A 6,193-nucleotide genomic window follows, 5' to 3' on the forward strand; every position below is an offset into this window, starting at 1 on the left:
CAGTCTGAAATTGACCAAACATGCAATCAAGGTGTATTAATTATCAATAGTGATTGGAATGCAAAAGTTGGAAACAAAGAAAAATTATCAGTAGTTGGAAAATATGGCCTTGGTAACAGAAATACTGCTGAAGATCACATGATAAAATTTTGCAAGATAAAAACTTATTCATTACAAATATATATATATATATTTTAACAACGGAAATGGCAGCTATACATGTGGACTTCACAAGATAGAGTACACAGGAATCAAAATGACTATATCTGTGGCAAGAGGTGATGGAGAAGCTCGATATCTTCAGCCAAAACAAGGCCAGGAGCTGATTGTGGAACACACCATCAACTGTTCATATGCAAGTTCAAGTTGAAGCTGAAGGTAATTGAAAGAAGCCCACAAGAGTCAAAATATGGCTTTGGCTATATCCTTCCTGAATTTAGAGGCTATCTATAAAGTAGATTTGGTGCATTGAACACCACTGACTGAAAATTCAAGGAATTGTGGAATGACATCAAGAGCATCATCCTTGAAGAAAGGAAAAGTTTATTAAAAGACAAGAAAGAAAGTAAGGACCAAAATGAATCCCAGAGGAGACTCTGAAAATGCTCTTGAATGAAGAGTAGCTAAAGCAAATAGAAGAAATGACTAGCTAAAATAGCTCAACAGAAGCTTTCAAAGAGCAGCTCTAGAAGACAAAGTTTATTGTTATAATGAAATCTACAAAGACCTGGAGTTAGAAAACCAAAAGGGAAGAACATTCACAGCATTTCTCAAGTTGAAAGAACTGAGGAAAAATTTATACCTCAAGGTGCAGTATTGAAGGATCCTGTGTGTAATATATTGAATGATGCAGGAAACATCAAAACAAGATGGAAGAAGCACACAGTCACTATACCAAAAAGAACTGAAAGATGTTCATCCATTTCACCAGGAGGCATATGATCAAGAACCAATGGTACTGAAGAAAGAAGTTGAAGCTGCACTGAAGGAATTGGTGAAAAACAAGGTTCCTGGAATTGATGGAATACCCATTGAGATGTTTCAACAAATGGATCCTGCACTGGAGACACACACTTGGCTATGCCACGAGATTTGGAAGAAAGCTAGCTGGCCAACTGACTGGAAGAAATCCATATTTATACCCATTCTAAAGAAAGGTGATTGGACAGAATGTAGAAATTATCAAACAATGCAATTACTATCACATACAAATAAAATTTTACTGAAGATAATTCAAAAACGGTTGTAGCACTTTATTGACAGAAAACTTCCAGAAATGCAAGCTGAATTCAGAAAAGGACATGGAATGAAGGATATCATAGCTGATGTAGGATGGCTCTTGGCTGAAAGCAAAGAATACCAGAAAGATGTTTATTTGTGTTTTATTTGACTACGCAAAATTATTTCCTTAAGTGGATCATAGCTATTTATGCATAACATTGAGAAGAATGGGAATTCCAGAACACTTGATTGTGCTCATGAAGAACCTGTACATAGATCCAGAGGCTGACATTCAAACACAAGAGGATACTGCACGGTTTACAATCAGGAAGGGTGGGATTCAGTGTTGTATCCTTTCACCATACTTAGTCAAACTGTGTGCTGAGCAAATAATCAGAGAAGCTGGACTGTATAAAGAAAAACATGGCATCAAGATTGGAGGAATGTTTATTAACAACCTGCAATATGCAAATGACACAACTTTGCTTGATGAAAGTGAGCCTGACTTAAAGCACTTATTGAAGAAGATTGAAGGCTACAGTCTACAGTATGGATTACACTTAAATATAAAGAAAACAAAAATCCTCACAACTGGACCAATAGTTGTTATGTGCTGTTGAGTTGGACCCGACTCACAGCAACCCCTCCTCGGGTTTCTGAGGCAGTATCATTATGGAAGTAGACTGCCCCATTTTCCATCTGAGGAGTGGCTAGTGGATTTGAACCACCAGCCTTCTGGTTAGCAGTCAAGTGACTCAGGCACTATGCTACCAGAGTGCCTGGACCGATAAGCAGCATCATAATAAATGGAGAAAGATTGAAGTTGTCAAAGACTTCATATTACTTGGTTTTAAAATCACCATCAATGGAAACAGCAATCAAGAAATCAGACGACGTGTTGCATTGGGCAAATCTGCAGCATAAAAGACCTTTTTCAAGTGCTGTAGAGAAAAGATGTCTTCTTGAAGACTAAGGTGTGCCTAACCCAAGCCATGGTATTTTTACACCTTATATGCATGTGAGAGCATGATTAAGAAAGACCGAAGAAGACGCTTGCTGCTTGAAGCTTTTGAGTTGTGGTGTTGGAGAAGAATACTGAAAGTACAATGGATTGCAAAAAGAGCTAATCTGTTTAGAGGAAGTTCAGCCAGAACGCTCCTTCGAGGCTAGAATGGCCAGACTTCCTCTCGCCTACTTTGGTCATGTTGTCAGAAGAAACCATTCTCTGGAGAAGAATATCATTCTTGGTAAAGTGGAGGGCAAATAAAAAAGGGGAAGGCCCTCAACAAGATGGATTCACAAAATGGCTGCAATGAGGGGCTCTGGTATAACAGGTTATTGTGAGGCTAGTACAAGACCGAGCAGTGTTTTGTTCTGTTGTGCATAAGGTCACTATGAGTCAAGACACTACTTGAGGGCACCTAAGAGCAACAACAGCCATGTGCCATATGCTTCTAATATTCCTCTGCTCTCCTCTGGAAGTGAATGGGAAAAATATCTAAATAAGCTCTTACAGGTTTTTGAAAGCAACTGTAAAGAATAAAAAGAAAATTAAAATAAATAAACTGTGTCTTCCGTTTAGGAGACTAATTTCTCAATTCCGTCTTTCTAATTTATTGGATATGTATCCTTGGACAAATGGCTTATGATTTGTTCTCCTTCTTTCTCATTTATAAAATAAAAACATCAAAGAACCAAACTCACTGCTATCGAATCGGATCCAACTCACAGTGGCCCCTCCTTGGGTTTCTAAGGTGATATCACTATGGAAGAAGATTGCCCAATCTTCCTTCCATGGAGTGTCTGGTGGATTTGAACTGTCAGCCTTCCGGTTAGCAGTCAGATGCATTAGGCACTATGCCACTAGAGCTCCTCATGTATAAAATAGAGATTGTAATATCTACAGCACATGATCTTGGATAAAATTTACAAAGAAGCAGATCTACTTATCAACATACTTAGTATAGCTTATACTCAGGAGATTTTTAAAAATAAACAAATACATGAATGATTCTGAGAAAAAGTCTAATGAGACATAAAGTGAAATAGTTTGTGAAGATTATGCCCAAGCTATTCCCACTTAGTAAATACCAATAAAGAGGAATGAGGAGAGAGAGAGGAAAAAAAAAATGGAATTGATAAATACTGAAGAAGTAGTGTTATCTTCCATTCTATAAGCCTGTGTCAAAGTAATTTTTGACAAGTAGGAGAGGAAAGAAAAGTCAATACAGATTTCACAGCATCACCTTTAACAAATTAATCAAGGCCCATGCACATTTTCTGTGAAATGGAAAACAGGATACTTTATCAAATAGTTTATTATGATATATGCCACTCTGCATCCTGTGTTGAAAGTCATTGCCTCACAGGAAAATATGAGTTATGTTGACAATATATTTCAGCTTAGCTTAAAAAAAATGCATCAAATTTAATAGTTCTTTTCTAAAATAAGAATAAGACACAACATAGCTATTAATACACTGTGGTGTATTAATATTTTGGTGAAATTTTCCATTGATTAAATTTCCCATTTAGTCATAAATGGTATAAGAAAGCTGTTCTTTGCCTACATGAATTTTGTTTTCCCTGCTCATCATTTCATATATTTCAAAATTATTTCATTACACCATAAAATTTGTCTTTTACATACAAGTTGCTTGTAAGATACATTTTTAGGATTCAGCTATCCACGTCATTTAACAATTTATAATATCTATACTATCTGCCGGGAGCTCTGGTAGCGTAGTGGCTAAGACACTTGCCTGCTAACCAGACGGCTGGAGGTTCAAACCCACCAGCCACTCCTCAGAAGAAGGTTGGGCAATCCTACTTCCGCAGTGATACTGCCTCGGAAACCCAAGGAGGGGTCGCTATGAGTGGGGTTTGACTCGACGGCACATAACAACAACAACAACAGCATACTATCTGCCCAAACTCAGTGCAAGGTAAACTCAGTTGCTGCCTGAAGTGGCCTGGTTACTTAGTTCCTTACTTATTTTTAATTTTCTGGATAGATGAATTATCTATAAAAGGTAACATTAGGAAATGTATGTCTGACACTTTAAGTAACCCAATGCTCAATAAGAAATATACACTTATTTATTCATCAATAAATATATAGTCTTAAGTATGGCATGGGAGCTTTGGCAGCAAAGTGCCTAAGGCACTTGACTGCTAACCAGAAGGCTGGCGGTTCAAACCCACCAGCCACTCTTCGGAAGGAAGGTTGGGCAATCTGCTTCTGTAGTGATACCGCCTGGGAAATCCAAGGAGGGGTCGTTATGGGTAGGGTCCGACTCAAAGGCATGTAACAACAACAACAACAACAACAAAGAATGGCATTAACATCAAAAAATAGTAACAAGAGAAAAGGAATGCAAAGAGATTTAATGTGCAGATGGTACCTTGCTATTTATCACTGAGCCACAAATGATTACCCTGGAAATACTGAGATTAATAGGCCCATTTAGTGAAAGGGCTAATTACAAGAGGCATTGGGATAAATCTGAGCTATTTTACTTATCAAAAGTTTTCTCTAGGTCAACTGCATTTTCTGTAGCATTAACAAACCCACCAGAATCCTTTTATTTCTTTTCCTAGAATGCCTCATTTTATAGAAATGTGATTGTATTGTAACTATGTAGTTAAAGGTGGCTAAACCTAGACTCCAGTACAGTATTATTGTTGTTATGTGCTGTCAAGTCAGACCCAATTCATAGTAATTCCTGCTCCGGTATCCGAGGCAGTATCACTACAGAAGTAGATTGCCCCATGTTCCTTCCGAGGAGTGGCTGGTGGGTTTGAACCACCAGCCTTCTGGTTAGCAGTCAAGTGCCTTAGGCACTATGCTACCAGAGCTTGGGTACAGTATAAGGAATGCCAATTATTTGCATCATTTTCAGAAGTTTAGTTTCCCTACTGCATCTGAATTCTCTCTCCTTTTTATACTTCACAATCTAGCATAACCCAGTATGTTTGGTAGGGTTTCAATTAATGAATATTCATGAACAATAAACATTTGAAACAGTTTAGGATTTTGGCTTTCTTGACATTTGGATGATTTGATATCAGTTTCCTTAAGTGCACAAGTAGTAAGCAAAGCCAGTCCAAGAAGGGCATCATCTGTGATAGTATAGAATAACAGAAAGCCTGGAGGTCAAGTTCAGAAGACATAGATCTAAAAAGATCTCTCAGTAGTTGTATGATTCTGCACAAGTCAAGAATTGCCTCTGTCTCTTTTGAGGGAAATACATTTAAATTCCTAGAACTCAGATCACAATCAAATGGGACCACAAGTGACTCACTTAGTGTAAAATGTAATTGTTAACTTTGTTTCTTTCCTGAAAACTCGGCAGTTAATGCTCATCTCACTCAGTGTTAAACATCTTTTTACCAGACATCTTGGGCTTGAAAATAAAATTCAGTAGGGAGAATTATTGTGATGGAAACCAGAAAATTCTCAGAATCCTGCTGCAAAGAAAACATTTGTAAGTTTTATTTATTTGATTACTCCTTAGTAAATTGCTCTCTCTTTGAAACATCCATAAAAGAAAAAGCATGACAAACACTTCTTACTTTGAATGCTATAATTTTTTCTCCTTATGTAAACTGCAATGAAGCAATATCACCGTTGAAACACTTTAATGGAAGAAGTTCAGAAAAGGAATGAAATTTTAAAAATATTAAACTAAATAACACCCTACGTAACTTAGATTATCTATTTAAATGACATGATTTAAATTTTTTGATAAAGCTGTAGCTATATCTTTTGCTGTAGCTAGACAGAGCAGGCATTCATAAACAACTAGAAGCACCTCAAATATACTTAGAATCATATCTTCTTCTTTAGCTTGACTTTAGCTAGAGATGATAATAATAAGCATACTTCTTCATGGCTATGCATTTACCAAATCAGCCAAATTATTTTTGCTGTACAAGAGTCTGCCATTGGGAAAAAAAAAAAAAAAAAAAA

The sequence above is a fragment of the Orycteropus afer genome, unplaced genomic scaffold (assembly GCF_000298275.1).
Source record: "Orycteropus afer afer isolate SDZICR_OR568_19922 unplaced genomic scaffold, OryAfe1.0 scaffold00284, whole genome shotgun sequence".
NCBI lineage: Eukaryota > Metazoa > Chordata > Mammalia > Tubulidentata > Orycteropodidae > Orycteropus > Orycteropus afer.